Source organism: Danio rerio, chromosome 19 (assembly GCF_049306965.1).
Source record: "Danio rerio strain Tuebingen ecotype United States chromosome 19, GRCz12tu, whole genome shotgun sequence".
NCBI lineage: Eukaryota > Metazoa > Chordata > Actinopteri > Cypriniformes > Danionidae > Danio > Danio rerio.
In genome coordinates, this window is record NC_133194.1 from 16,691,409 (window position 1) to 16,708,599 (window position 17,191).

At 35.5% G+C, this 17,191-nt stretch overlaps 1 protein-coding gene across 2 annotated transcripts in view; it reads right to left on the reverse strand.

The window, feature by feature from the left end:
* ftr55 (finTRIM family, member 55) overlaps positions 1–17,191 on the reverse strand; it is a 157,405-nt gene that overhangs the window by 110,946 nt on the left and 29,268 nt on the right. The gene's annotated exons all lie outside the window — the stretch shown is intronic.

The window sequence follows — 17,191 nt, forward strand, 5'->3', positions numbered from 1 at the left end:
AACAATGTGTAAAGGCTTTTTTTGGCGTTATAGAGAATTTGGAGAGATGTTTAGTTTAGCAAAAAACTCATACATAGGAATCTTAATAGGTTGGATTTTTTCCTTTAAGGTAATACGTTACTTAAACTCACTAAGACTATTTGTTCAAAAATACAGTATAGATACTGTGTGTGGTTTATTCCTGTGAATTAAATATGAATTTTCAGCCATGTTACTTCAATTTTCAGTGTCACATGATCCTTGAAAAAATCATTCAATTATATGCTGTTTTGCTGCTCAAGAAATATTTATTAATGATGTGAAAAGTTGCTGCTTCATAGTTTTGTACAAATCATGATAAATTAACATTCAAATGCATGATGTGAGTATGATTTATGTATGTATGTATGTATTTATATATTTATTTATTTATTTTAGTACAGAAAATATGCTTTTAAGTAATATGCACTGTAAAACCCAACAGTCAACTTTATCAAATGAAGTGAGTGTAGTTAACTCAAAATTGACTGAAAGTTCTACTCTATTCTACTAAGTGTTTTGAACTCAGAGCTGAAGGTAACGAGGTAATTAAATGCCTCATTACTTTCACTTAAATATAGTGAATTCATAGTACTTGTATAGATTAGTTTTTTAAACAAATTATTTGTTGCAATTGTTTTTCTCAAACGGTTTGAGTTGCCTTAACTTTTGGGTTTTTAAGTACTCAGTTGGTTTGAGTTCTCTTCATTTATCAGGTTTACTGAGCTAAAATTGCTTCATTTACTCAAATGAATTAAGTTCACAGTACTTATTAGGATTAGCTTTTGAACTTAAAACAGACTTTAACTTTTTGAGTTTTACAGTGTGAATGCACATTCAACTGATCAAAAGCCACTGAAGAACTTTTTAAACTGCAGCAAAGTGTTGATAACTATGCTTTCATCATTGATGATAATCATCAACATTTATCATTTCTGAAGGATCTTTAATGCTGAGTTGTGACCTATGAAAATGTAGCTTTCACAGGAATAAATTACATTCATTATAATTAATAGCAAGCTGTCTAAATTGTCTTAGTATTATTATTATTATAGATTTATTTATTTATTTGTCATATTTTTAAGACTTCATTCAAAAAATGTTATCAAAAATTGCATTTATTCCAAACTTTTTGACTCGTGGTGTAATATTTCTAGCACTCATTTTACATATTGATTTCAGACGTTCTGTATTGAACAAAAGCAAATGCAGAGACTAATTCAGTAGGTACGAATGAGTGATTTGAGCATGTGTTCTTACACTAAAGAATCTTGCACTACATTCAAGCTGTTTTGTTATCCGTGTGCAGAAACCACTGCATTTAACAGTAACACTTGTTTAATAAGTAGACTTGCTTTTTTTTTGAAAGCCTAAGAGCTTTGCACACCCTAGGAAAAACAGAATTTTCAGCTGTTCTTTCATGTTAGGCTCTTTTTGTAAAGATATTTTGAATTGATGTATTTGAAGTACTAACCAAAGTATTTGAAGTACTAACCCAATGTTACGATGCTAAACATCATCTGTTTGAGCAACGTGTTTAACGCTGTCATAAACAGACTGTATTACATATAGGACGTTTTTTAAATGAAATGTTTCGAAGTACTGTGGCTGTGAATACAATGTTTATAGAGAGAGGTTGAATACGAACATCAAACACTGATAAAAAGAGAACAGAATGATTTGTGTCATCTGAACGCAGGGGGTTGACTTGTAATGTGAACTGTTTTGTTAACGTTTTTATATATATATTTTTTATATTTGAGTGTAAAGCACGGATGAAAGAAGACTAAATGTAAAAAGATAAGAGGAATTCCTGTTATTGTTGGATTCTTTGTCTAATAAACAGTATTCCTTGCCCTTAACACAGTGTACATTGATGATAGATTATGTTTTGTAAAGAACATTTTATTTCTGCTTTACGAAATAAAAGGCAATAAGTTTGCCTTTGAGTATTTGATCAGATAACAAAATTTGTTTCCTGTTTGATATATTTATAATATAGTAGGAAGCTTTTTTGCACTAGATTGCACAAGGAAAAAATAAGTAAAATAACGGTCAGTAAATTACAGAAATTTACTGTAAAATAGCAGTTATTAAATTAGAGAAATTTCCTAAAATTAAAGTTTCTGGTAAATTTCTGTTATTCAACCTCTGTTATTTTACAGTAAATGTATGTAATTTAATTGGAATTATTGTATGTTTTTTTTTTTTCCAGCATCCCAGCTGCCAGAAATAAATCATAAAATTACAGATTTTTTATTTTTTTTTCAGTGTGGAACTATTAAGTTGATTAATTTTTGTATTTATGCTAATTGTACTTTTATTAAAGTAAACTAATACCTTTTTACAGTGTCAGACTATTTTAGCAAGTCTGTTTTAAAAAAAAAAACAGTTACAATGTTACATATTTAAGTAAAAAAAAATCTACAATTATAGCCTGTATTGAATTTAGAAGACACAGTGGAGTCTGGAAGAGCAGAATTATTTGCAGTCAGGGTTTAATGCTAAGGATTTTTTCTACAGCCTGATCTGATTCAGATTTTTTACGTGCCCTGCTAAAATTTTCGCTGGCCCCACCAAAAAAAAAATAAATTAAGTTAATAAATTTCTTAGCCATATATTTTAATTAATGTAAAAAAAACAACATCTGTGAATCTAGAATTAAAATATTTTTAAAAATGTGTAATGAACAAAATTCAAAGTGCAAACAAAAAAGAGCAGTATGGAAAATGTGCAGGTATTTTATTGGAGTTCTAAATCATTTAACAAAAGGTGGTTAACTTGCCAAACTGGTGCCATTTTTTTTTTTTTTCTCTCGTGTTGTACATAAGTAAATCCAAGATGTTAAAAACAGACATTTTCTTTAGGCCTCATTTGATGTTGCCAACCCTTCGCTGTACTGGTTATGAGTTAATTAAATACCTTTGAGTTACCTTAACTTTTTGGGTTTTACAGTGTGTATATGAAATCTTTTATAAATTGAACTTTGATAATACTAATAACTGTTAAAGCATCAACAATATTTGATAACTGCTAAAAGTGCAAGGATAGGGGAACTTGAGGGAACAGGTTATCTATTCAAAAACAAGGTGGAATAAAAGTTTTCTGCTCTTTAAAACCTGATAAGCTAACTCAAATCGTTTGAGGAAACCGATTGTGGCAAACCGTTAAAGTTTTGAAACCAAATGATTTGAGTACTGTAAACTTATACATGTATTGAATCATATACACGTATATTATTTAAGTTCATATTGTCAAACATTTAGAGTACACTGAAAAAAGTGTTGCATGCAGAACTGTTGCAAACAATTTATTTGTGTTGAATTTAAACAAACAAATAAGGTTTAATAATGTTCAACTTAATTTGTTTGTTTAAATTCAACACAAATAAATTGTTTACAACCACTTAACGTAAAAAAAAAATTTGTAAACCTAAGGAATCATCCTTGAATATTTTTTCAGTGTATTAGTAACTGATACAGATTTGACAACTGAACTTAAAATGTTTGGGTTCAGTTAACTTAAACGATTTAATTCAAACAACTGTATAGCTCAAATAGTTTTAGGAAACCGATTGCGGCAAATGGTTAACATTGACTGAACTCAAATGAATAAAGTTAGTCAACATAAATGGTTTGCCGCCATCGGTTTCCCTAAAACATTTGAGTAGCTATACAGTTGTTTGAACTTAAATCGTTCTATTACCCGAGTAAACAAGAAATTACACGTGTAAGTTCTATTACACGTGTAAACAAGAAATTACATAAAAAGGAGGTATTAGTATATATATATATATATATATATATATATATATATATATATATATATATATATATATATATATATATATATATATATATTTATTATTATTTTTTTTTTAATAATACATTTATTTTAGTCAAGTATATCAAGTACAACACAAGTTAGCAAGTGTTAAACTAATCTGTAAACAACCCAAATGTAATCGATCAATTAATGTGCCAACACAACCTTTTTTATATAAAAGCTTTTCTAAATTGAACATTGATAATACTAATAACTGTTAAAGCATCAACAATATATGATAACTGATTAAAAGTGCAAGGATAGGGGAACCTGCGGGAACAGGTCATTTAATCAAATACTAGGTGGAATGAAGTTTTGTGTGTACATATGTATCCTTTGCCGTTTCATTAAAAGTTGGTTAAAAATGGTTCTTGGCTTCAGCTGATGTTTAATTAGCCTGATTCAAATCTATTTAGCACCAAAAAATTCTCCCTGTTTTTTTTCCATTATGGTATTTTTGTGCTTTTAGAGGGCTGTGGTACTTTTATGTAAATCACGTTTTTTTTATTTCGACCTGGACAAAAAAAAAAAAAGATACCTCAGAAAATGTAATAACAGACTCTGAAGGGCATAATTGTACATATAATTTTGTAGCAATTACTGAGTCATTTTGAATGATTCAATCCTTATGATGGCATTTATGAACAGTTCTCCATCGCTCAAAACCTTTTAAATCAAGGTAGAGAAAGGGTAAAGTAATGAAGTTTGTCCACTAGATGGTAGTGTGTGACAAAGCTGTCAATAGTCTTTTTAATCTGCAACACACTAATGCAATGCTATGGGCATTTGGCAAGATTAAGAAATGCATATGGGAAAGATCATTTCGAGATTGTTTGACCAGGTAGATTAATAATAGTAATAATAATAATAATAATAATAATAGTAATAAAAATAATAAATATTTTTTCAATCCAATTTCCCTTTAATGTTTAGAAAAGATGTTCAAGTTAAAGAGATTTCAGTGCATGCAGGTTTAAGGAAAAGCACTATTTATTAATATAGCCTATATCGTGATTCTTTTATTGCTAAATTCGCACACTGTTTGGCTCTCAGTTCTGCATGGACTCCAGGTTTCAACTGGCCTGTCATTGTTTCGGCAGAGAGTCTTTGTGTCCCACTAGGGGTCTCGCACGCTCCTCTATGACTGTACTGTCTCACTGGCGCGGATAAATGGCACCTCATTAATCAAATGTGCATGAGTGCGCTCAGGTTGCCATGGCAATAATTATCAGAGCTGCCTAATTAACTTTCTCAATTGCTTAATGATATACGACCCTATGAACTCCCCTCTGTTTCTTCCCTCTCTATAATTCGGGCTGTTTTTTTCCTCCTTCCTCTCTCTCTCTCTTTATTTTTCCCCCTTCCATTCTCGCTGTTAACCCATGACCATCATTTTATGAGAATAAAACAGGAACAGATTGGCAGTAACTCTGGTGTCAAAGTTGAGTCCACTTCCAGCCCTCAGACTTTCTGTTCTAGGCTATACCTTCGACAACAGGTGGCAAAAACAGCTAAAGCGATTAAATGTACATCTGCACTGATAAACTATGTGATGATGAAATCTCGTTATGGTTTCTGACAGGATTCGTATATTTCTAATAAGGCTATACACAACTGTTGATTGCAAAATAGATTTTAGTTTAAGTTTGAAACTACTTAAAGGAATAGTTCGCCCAGAATTTCTAATTGCACAATTATCTATCCACCCTCAAGCTGTCCTCTATGCCTTTATTCTTTCAGATGAACACAGTCGGAGTAGCTTTTCTTATTCATGGCTCTCATAACAGCGTTGGGTAACAATGGCCCTTTTTGAACCATTTAAAAGGGTGTAAATCTGACTAACCCATGTGCCACAATGTATTTAACCCGAAAATCGGCCCCCGAGGCAATTTCTTCTGGCCCTCTAAATAGAGTGACCAAGACACCAAAAATAAATTTAGTTCAGTCGAAAAACGGTCGCTATACTTATAAAGTGAAGTGCGTCTTTTCAATACAGCATGAGCTGCAGTTGAAGGCTGCGCAGAGAGTGAGTCACCTGACATAAAGCGAGTGGTGCGAGCAGCCGAAAACATTTGGATATGTTTGTAGAAAAGGCCTTTTGTACAATGCACTGATTTCGTTAATAGGTATGCAACCATAAGTCCATTTCACTTTTAACCGCGCTTAAATTCATTATGGTTAATTAATCGTAAAGGCGTCTCTGCTGCGTTTCTGTTGTACGGAACAAAACTGCTGCAACTAAACAAAGTCATGCCAGCTGTGTGCTAGTTTAAAGTTCCGTGCTTATACCGAGGCTAATGTGCACTCACATTGGATTAACTATAGCAGCAGGCCGTTATTACGCCTTTTTCTGCATGCAAGTTCATTAGTTCCAATGGAGACATGCGCATATTGGAGCAGTGTGTGCAGCTCGCAAGTGGACCGATTCACTTGCGCCCTTCAGATGTACACAGTAGAAATCTCACGCTGTAGTGGTGAGAGTTGTGCGTGGCTTTCTGTGCAATGTAAACAAAAGATACAGTAAATAACTTATTACAAATCATAAAAATTATTACGTATGTATAAACGCAGACAATAGCCCCTTTCACACAGTGATACCGATAAATTTCTGGAAAATTTCCGGAACGACTTTACCGGTATATTCAAAAAAGTGCTGTTCACACAGGCGAGGACGTTACGGAAATTTTCCGGAAAAGAGCATTCACACATCCATTCCAAAATACCGGTAAATTCTGACATCATTCACCACAAATGAGCTTTAAACGGCTGCGCTTGTATTTGTAAACATTTGACTAAATTACAAACTCTGTGGATGATCAATATTGTGAACAACTTTCGCAGGATCACTTTCGCATGTCGAGATGTTCATAATATGTGCGTGTGCAGACGCTCACAGGCTGTTTCAAAGGCACACGCGAAGCTTAAAGGTAAACAAACAACGGCTTATCATAAGCATGTCATCGATGATTATTTACACAGTTGGCATAAAGAAGAACATATAAACGTGATCTGACTAACTTCTAGCAGCTAAATGTGTCTGGAAAAATATTCAAAGGTTTTTATTTTCACAAACCGCGCGGACGTAAATGCGTCTGACTGTTGTGATTGGCCAAAGCAGACGTGTCACGTCAGCACGTTCTAGACATGCACGCGCTTATTACGGGAATCTTCCTTCTGCATTCACACAGCGCAGCATTCCGGCAAAGTGCCGGTAATGTTACAACTTCTCTTTCCGGAAAATAGCCAGAACGAATTTACCGGTATTTTCAAAAAGGACCTGTTCACACATACAAGCTTGTGAATTGCCGGCAATTTTCCGGAAAGGTCTGTATGTGTGAAAGGGGCTATTAACATCAGTTCATTTAAATTCTTAGTTAATATACAGCTTAAATTAACATTAGACAAATACAAATTTTATTTATGCTTATTTTTATTTATTTATTCATTGTTCTATCATTTATTTCCATTGTAAATTATCACTCATGATCAAATCAAAAACTTTTTATTTGTTTTTAGGTCCAAAGAAAGAAATGGACAATTGTTTGTTTGTTTTTTTATGAATATTTAGTGCTGTATTTGGTTACTGAGCAGCAATAAACAACACTTTAAAATATAAGCAGTTTTCTTGTGATTTTCTAAATTAGTGGTGTTTTGAATGTAATAAATGCATAATAATCATAATATCAGTAAAACCATGATTATTCTTCAGACTATAACTGTACAACCAAAATCTATAAATGTTGCATCCCTAATTGTTACACAGTTCAAAACACAACATATTAATGTGTCTGTATGTAGAAGAAGCCTACTTGAGCAATACACTGATTTTGTTGTGCTTTGAAATACAACATTTGAATATGTTTGTAAAAAAAAAGCCACTTTGTACAATACAGTGATGTTATGCAGTTTCAAAATACGGCATATTAATGTTTTAATGTAGAAAAAGCCAACCTGGGTGTCTTCGGGAGCAAAAATACAGCATATGGGCTCTTATATTGCTGCTGTGTCATCACTTATTATTGCAAGTCATATCACTCCGGACCCTCATTTGAGATGCTTTTCTTGATCTGGCCCCCATGACAAACTAATTGGCCCTGCCATATAGCCTTGCTACGCTCTGCAATTGGTCACAACACAAACAATTTAAGGAATGCTTTGCAATTGGTCACAACAATAACAACTTAAGAAACGTGCAGTAATTGGTTACAACACAAACAACTGAAGAAACGCTTTGCAATAGGTCACAACAAAAACAACTGAAGAAACGCTCTGCAATTGATTGCAACACAACTACTGAAGAAACGCTTTGCAATAGGTCACAACACAAACAACTGAAGAAACGCTCTGCAGTCGGTCACAACACAAACAACTGAAGAAACGCTCTGCAATTGATCGCAACACAACTACTGAAGAAACGCTTTGCAATAGGTCACAACACAAACAACTGAAGAAACGCTCTGCTGTCGGTCACAACACAAACAACTGAAGAAACGCTCTGCAATTGGTCGCAACACAAACAACTGAAGAAACGCTTTGCAATAGGTCACAACAAAAACAACTGAAGAAACGCTCTGTAATTGGCAGAGGTGGGACCAAGTCATTGTTTGGCAAGTCACAAGTAAGTCTCAATTCATTGCCCTCAAGTCCCGAGTCAAGTCCCGAGTCAAGACAGGCAAGTCCCGAGTCAAGTCCCGAGTCAAAGGCAACAAGTCTCAAGTCAAGTCCAAAGTCCTGCAGTTTGATTTTCGAGTCTTTTCGAGTCTTTTTAACAGAAAAATAAAATATATACAGATTAGGTATGGTTGTAAGATCTGTATTAATTAAACAAACCTTTTTTTATTAAAGAACATTGCTTAGATATATAAAAATACAAATGCAATTTTCTGAAAAAGTACTGAACAGTGCTGCGTCTCGTCTCCACAGCATAATGCACAAGAACGAGTTCCACCAAAAAAAGACTCCATTTTGCCTCACATCACACAGAAATTGCAGGTCTACTGCTGTCTAAAGTTTAGTTGTGCTATGTTATGTCTTCGGTGATCAACTTGTGATTAACCAAAATTACATAACCTCAATGTGGTAGCAGTAGACCAACTCCTGTATATGCTGCAAAGTTAAATTGAGTGAAATTGGAATTTTGTCAATTGAATCTCGTGTGTGCTAAAGAGATGGAGTTGCAAATCTGTCTAGAAGCAATGTAAAATGGTAGCACATATTGTTAATGAAGTAGGCTACTTCATACAAACAATAAAGTTGTTTTCTTCACATAACGTTGAAGAGCTTTGCTCTCTACCTTGTGTGATGCTCGTGCACGGATTTCCTCTGTTTGTGGACAAAACTGATTGCGACTTCTCAAATTTTCTCTCGCTCTCAAATATGCACTGCTCACACACAAATTTTCTTGAGCGCTCTCAGAGATTATATGCAAACTCAAAATTTGTGTCGTGTTCCCTCTTCCTTTCATGCTTTTTGATATGATTCATATTGCTGCACTGTTTAATAACAATAACCAAAATACTAAAATAGACTTATATATTAAATGTTTAATCTAATAAACCATAACATTTTTGGTTGTTTTATATGATGAGATATTTTCAGTTTCAAACACTTAAAGACAGAGAATAGACCAGTGGTGCCCCCCTGAAAATTTGCTTAAGGGGGGCCAGAAGAGGCCAGCTACGTCAGTGGCACCAATCAATCCACAATAATTTAGTGGCTGCTATTTATTTATTGAAATATTGCATTGTATTGCATTTATGTAAGTAGATTTAAATAAATAATGTCAACAGCAAAATCATATCGGGTTGGCCACAGGGGTGGCTAGAGTTTACACAGGGGTAACACCCCTTGTAAAGGGGTTTACACCACTATAAGGCACCTCTGGAATAGATGTTGGATGTAAAGAATACATTTTATTTTAAAAGCATTTAAACAAAAACTAATGCAAGCGGAAATGTAACTGTGATAAAAATAAGGAAACACTTGAAAAGGTATTATAGTCTACTGTAATCTCACTATCAATCTCATTTTATCATGGCAGCTAAAATAAAGTAAACTAGTGTCTGCTGGCTTCCACTTTACTGATGAGATTGTGGAGGACATTTTCCATGTCATCCTCTTCATTTTGAGGAAAGCTGTGCCACAGGGCCCCTGAACACGTATATTGGCATGTACTGTGTTTTGAACAGTAGCCTACTACAGTAAAGAACTTCAATTGATCAGTTGTGGTAATACTATAGTTGCTATGGTAACACAAGTGTAATATAAACAAATTACCCAGTGCTGTATTATTTTACAATATAGGGTATTTTATACTACAAATCACTACACTTTACTGTAGTAAAACTACACTTTGTATTATTTTATCTGTTCACTATTGGTAATACTACTGTATTATGAAGCATTAATTAACAAGTCGTAAATAATACTAGCCTAAAACATAAGTATAATACAAGTATACAACAAGTATAATACTCAAAAACACTAGAATTTATTAAAGAATTTACCTTAACCTTTTAGTTTTTTGTGTATTGTTAATAAATAGTAAAGCAAGAAAGAAACCATATCAACATTCTTGGAATAACCCTTCGCTAAGCCTCGCCCTCCTTAGTTACTGTTGCTACGCCTGTCAAGCTTTCATGCCTGGCACATCTATTACAGTGTGTATGCGCTGGTGTCAGACATTCCCAAGGATTTAATTAGTCATTTTTGGCAAACAGGTGAGATATCTGAGAAAGCCAGACAAAAGAGGACTGCAGTATACATTACAGGGGTATATTCACAACATAATAGCAACTGATTAGAAAATAATTTTATCAAAATTGAAGCAAGATTAGCCTAGCCACCTCATATGCTGAACATTCAACAGCATAGTTCATGCACAGCAGGAGAGGTGAAATTATAAAATAATCTAATAACCTAAGAAACTGATAGATTTGTGCCGAATATTAGCATCATTGACCCATAACAGTGTACAGTACCTATTACTGTCAGCATGTTTGTGTGCTCTTTATCCAGTTTTTATTAAAATTTGCAGTTAAGTGGAAGAAAAAAATTGAAATGCACATTAAAGTATAAATAACAGAAGTGAACAAATAGATTTTTCCTACCAGCAAATATTAGTGTATGTATTTATATGCGTTACAATAGCGAGGGTTTAAACTAAGCAGTGCTCACAGGGTTCAACGCTAAGGATTTTTTCTACTGGCCCGATCGGGCCAGTGGTTCTGATTTTTACTTGCCCAGCCCAAATTTTCACTGGCCCCACCAAAAAAAAAAAAAGAAGTTAATCGCTATTTGAATGTGCGTGTGTGTGTGTGTGTGTGTGTATACACACACACACACACACACACACACACACACACAGTTGATTTCAGAATTATTAGTCCCCCTAAATTATTAGCATCCCTGTTTATTTTTTTCCCCAATTTCTATTTCACAGAGAACAGATTTTCTCAGCACATTTCTAAACATAATAGTTTTAATAACTCATCTCTAATAACTGATTTATTTTATCTTTGTCATGATGACTGTAAATAATATTTTACTAGATATTCTTCAAGACACTTCTATACAGCTTAAAGTGACATTTAAAGGCTTAACTAGGGTAATTAGGTTAACTAGGCAGGTTAGGGTAATTAGGCAAGTTATTGTATAATGATGGTTTGTTCTGTAGACAGTCTGAAAAACAATTAGCTTAAGAGGCTAATAAATTTTACCTTAAAATGGTTAAAAAAATGTTTTTATTCTAGCCAAAATAAAACAAATAAGATTTTGTTCAGAGGAAAAAATATTATCAGACAAAATATCAACATTTCTTTGCTTTGTTAAACATCATTTAGGAAATATTTTAAAAACAAAAAACAAAAGGGGGCTAATAAATCTGTATATATATTTATGGTAATTTTTAAAATGTTTAAGGAAAACTATTCAGTTCATCAAGGCTATATTTATAAATGTAAAAAAGGTGTAATTGTTAAATATTTATTAAAATTTTAAATAACTTCTTTGTTATTGTATTTAGTTTCAAATAAAATAATTACTCCAGACATTATCATTAATTAACATTAACATTATCATTACCATTAATAAATATAATAATAATTAATATTAGTGATTTCTGAAGGATCATGTGACTGGAGTAATGAAGCTGAAATCTCATCTTTAAAATCACTGGAATAAATGAATAAATTAAATGATAAACTACTTTTGAACAGTTATTTTATAGTGCAGCATTTCACAATTTGTATTTATGATGAAATAATTGCAGCCCTGGTGAGCAGAAGAAGCTTGTTTTAACATATTTAATCACACTGACCCCAAACTTTTGTGTATTGTGTATAGAATATTTTATAAGTGAAAATGTGCACTTTAATTTTAACAACCCACAGACATCGTCACCAAATACAAATCGAGGTCAGACTTTCTCATATATACAGAGCCTCATTTCAATTGTCAGGTTTTGTAGAAATCGATCAATTGAATTAATCAATCTATTAAAGAAACGTTGACTATAATTCTGTATTTTAGGCTTAAATTATAGAGAGACACAGCAGATGAACCGAGACTGCATCAGATCAATGTAAATCTTTCTTTCGAGCTGTCAGTGCGGAAATGAACAAAACAACAGGCCTAATACAACATTTTATACGATTAAAACATGGAAAAATTAACAGATAGTAATTTCGGTCAATTTTCCTGACGGATAAACCGAGATCAGGCTGGACAAACAGCTCTCGGTAATATTTCAGCATGCTTTCACTTTCGCATTTACCGGTAAGAATGTTATCTCGCCCTGCTCATCATTCCCTCTTCATATAGCCGTATATATGGCTATTACACGATCATGATACACTGTGATATAGCCTGGGTCGTTAGTTCGTTGCATTGTTTTGTTTTCTCGCTACAATCGATACGCTCAATAGGACAGAGACCGCGTCTCATTCAGGCGATCTTGGACTGATTGATTTGGCGCGGATGTGAGCGCAACTGCTGGATATATGCTAAAAAAACGCGCTAACGGGGGAAACGAGACAGATTCCGAAACAAACGTCTATGTGTGAAAGCACCGTAAGATTGTATTTGCACACAATTGACAGACAGTCGCAGCACGCAGCTCTGGCAGGCAAAAAGGCAGCAGCTGGCCCGATCGAGCCAGTAACATTTTGTACACTGGCCCGAGTGTCTCGCACGCTGGCCCCGGGCCATCGGGCAGTCCTTATTGTCGAGCCCTGGCTCATAATATCGAGTGGAAAAAAAGAAAAAGACCGCTGGGAAGCATAACCTACTTTGTTTTTTATTTTTTTTTATTTTTTAAAAAGAAACACAGTTTAGATCTGTTTAGGATAAGAGGAGTGTGAGTTATTGCCACCTATCATTGAATGTGAATATCGAAAACAAAACCAACTTAGCTTAACTCCTTTACCGCCCCTCACACAGCTTGATCCACGCTGGCATTTCTCCTCTTGGGCTTTGGTTTTGAAAAGGGAAAAAATCCCACCACCCAGTCCAAACTTTTAGGATAGCGGGTGTCAGATTTTCACAATCCAATTGCGCAACGATTTGGCTTGTTTCCCTCGCTCGAAAGCTTGACAGAGCCTCTGCCCGTAGCTACGATTGGTAAGCCGCGATTGGTGGGTGGCGGTTTTTGGGCGTGGCTTAGCGAAGGGTCAGTTTAACAGGAGGATCCCGTGAGAGCAAAAGCACTAAAGGTATGAGACGCCATCGTAAACAAAAGTCAAGCGAACGCAAAGAGACTGAATGCACGAGAGAGAGAGAGAGAGAGAGAGAGAGAGAGAGAGAGAGAGAGAGAGGTGTATGTTGTATGTGAGAGAGAGAGAGAGCGAGTATTGGCACGCGAGTATTGGCTCGATCTCAAGTTCAAATTCAAATTCTCTCTGCGTTCGCTTGACTTTTGTCCACTCCGGCGCCTCATAGTAGTCACGTTGGATACTGTCGAATCAAAACAATCTACCGTGCTTTGATTGGACGTCAAGCCGAAAGCGCGCATGCTCACACACACGCGCGCGCATGCTGTCACACACACGCACACATAAACGGGGAGAGAGAGAGAGCGGTCCATGTCAACATACTTTTTTATCGTTGGGCTTTTCATGGGAAGCAGCAAGTCTTTACAAGTCAATAGGGGCAAGTCCTAGTCAAAGTCCAAGTCATTTATGTTCAAGTCCAAGTCGAGTTGCAAGTCTTTTTATATTTTGTCAAGTCGAGTCTAAAGTCATCAAATTCATGACTCGAGTCTGACTCGAGTCCAAGTCACATGACTCGAGTCCACACCTCTGGTAATTGGTCACAACACAAACAACTGAAGAAACGCTCTGCAATTGGTCACAACACAAACAACTGAAAAAACGCTCTGCAATTGGTCACAACACAAACAACTGAAAAAACGCTCTGCAATTGGTCACAACACAAACAACTGAAGAAACGCTCTGCAATTGGTCACAACACAAACAACTGAAGAAACGCTTTACAATTGGTCACAACACAAACAACTGAAGAAACACTCTGCAATTGGTCACAACACAAACAACTGAAGAAACGCTTTACAATTGGTCACAACACAAACAACTGAAGAAACGCTTTACAATTGGTCACAACACAAACAACTGAAGAAACGCTTTGCAATTGGTCACAACACAAACAACTGAAGAAATGCACAACAATTGGTCACAACACTTGCAAATATCCACATAACACAACGGAAAGGTTTCAAGGGGATCCAAAACCATGACAGACCCTGCTGAGATATGGATGTGATATTATGTTGTGTAGACAGGATATTAAATCAGAAATGAGTTTATCTCAGCAGGGTCTGTTATGGTTTTGGATGCCCTTGAAAAATTTCCGTTGTGTTATGTGAATATTTGCAAGTGTCTTGACTATTGCACTGCGTTTCTACAGTTGTTTGTGTTGTGACCAATTGCTGCGCGTTTCTTTAGTTGTTTGTGTTGTGAGTATTTGCAACACGTGTGCTGTCAAATTGATGATCATTTCTTAATTTACTGGTGTCTTTTTTAATTTGCAGCGCGTTAAGCTCTATTGGCTATGGTAAATATAGCTATTTAACCATATATAAACCAATTGCGTGTTCTCGAAACTTTTTTACGTATGACGCATCATAGATATTTACATTAGATGTCGCCTATGCTGTTGTTGCCTATTGGAAGGAATGCGCCAATAGAGCTGCCATTTTAGTACAGGGTTGCTCTCTTTTGGAATGAATGTGGGACCAAGGTAATACATATACACTACGGCCAATTTAGTTTATTCAGTTCACCTAAAGTGCACGTCTGCACCCAGAGGAAACCCACGGCAACACGGTAAGAACATGCAAACTCTAGATAGAAATGCCAACTGGTACAGCTGTGGCTCAATCCAGTGACCTTCTTGCTGTGAGGGGACAGTACTACACTCTCTGAAATAAAGGTACACGAGCTGTCACTGGCGTGGTACCTTTTAAATGGTACGCATTTGTACTTGAAGAGTCCATATTGTTACCTCAAAAGTATATACTAGTACCTAATTTTAAGAGGCACACTTTTGTAATTAGGTACTAATATATACCCTTGAGTTATTAATATAAACCTTTTAGGTACAAATTTGTACCATTTGAAAAGCCACCACCACTGTGACATCTAGCGCACCTTTATTTCTGAGAGTGAACCAACTGAGCCACCGTGTCACCTATAATATGCCAAATTTAAAGTTCAAATAAAAGTTTAAGAGTCTGAATTAAAACAACCTGATCTCATGATTAAACTATTTTAGGTTTTAATTTTGGGTGAATCTGTATGATGCAACAAAAACAAATGATTTCTTGAGTTGAAGCATTAAATTCCTCAAAAAAAAAAAAAAATAAATAAATAAATAAATAAAAAGGTTTAATACAAATTCCATAAAAACTCAGTAGAAACTGGGGTGTCGCGGTGGCGCAGTGGGTTGAACGATTGCCTCACAGCAAGAAGGTCCCTGATTCGAGCTTCAACTGACAAGTTGACATTTCTGTGTGGAGTTTGCATGTTCTCTCCGTATTGATGTAAGTTTCCTCCAGGTGCACCGGTTTCCCCCACAAGTTCAAAGACACGCGGTACAGGTGGCTTGGGTAAGCTAAATTGTCTTTTGTGTATGAGTGTAAATGAGTGTGTATGGATGTTTCCCAGTGATGGGTTGCAGCTGGAAGGGCATGAAACATATGCTGGATAAGTTGGCTGTTCATTTTGCTTTTACAACCCCAGATTAATAAAGGAACTAAGCCGAAAAAAAGATGAATGAGTGAATGAATGAATGAATGAATGTATAGAAACTGCCATGAGTGTTTTGTATTAAAATGATTTTACCCACTTTTAGTTAGAAAGATACTCTGCCAATTCAAACAATGTACACACATTTCAGATTATACTTCGATAATTGTTTTGAAATTCAACAAAGTATTAAAAGTTTGTTTAAATTAGAAATAAGCATTTTATAAATGGATCACTGTCAATGAAAATGTACAGCAGCCTTAGGAGTCACTGCCTATATTCAGAATTCTTACGTATCAAAAACATTGAAACCTTCCATAGAGGGGACCCCTGAGGGCCAGTGTCAGCTACAATCACAAGTAAAGGATTGTCCATGCACGCTACAGTCATTCAAAAGAAACTACCTTTTTAATATAATTTCGGGTTCCTTTGTGATCGCTAAATCTCAGTGAATCTCTGTAACTATGTGTGCATGAGTGATGAGCGCCCGGGGCTGCAGGTGACCTCGCGTGACAGGTTGAGTGAAGGGGCCGGTGAGGGCCTGTCATCTTCTGTTCACTCACTCAGTGTCTGACGCAGCCAGGCAGAACTCTGCACAACACCTGCTGACACTCATGCTGGCCCGGTGCCTTCATGTCATACACACTGCCGTCAGGATGCACTCGTAAGGTTACACGCCTCTTACTATGCACACACACACACACACTGCTGCCAGCACGTCACACTCGATCTGTACATTCTGTCGTCTCCCACACAGTATCTCTCCGAAGATCTACTCAGAACACACTAATCAAGTCCCCAACGGTCTCTAATATTTGTTTGCATGTATCGTCCTGTCTTTTCTATCTAGGGCCAGAAACATACTCTGCTGTAATATGTAGGTGTTAATGCCTGTGGAGAAGCAATGATAGAGTTACCTCATTCATTCATTCCTTTTCTTTTCGGCTTAGTCCATTTAATAATTCGGGGTCGCCACAGCGCAATGAACTGCCAGAGTTACCTCAAGATAGGTATTTTTTAAATACAATATGACAGTGGAGTGGGTAGCACTGTCGCCTCACAGCAAGAAAGTCTCTGGTTCGAGCCTC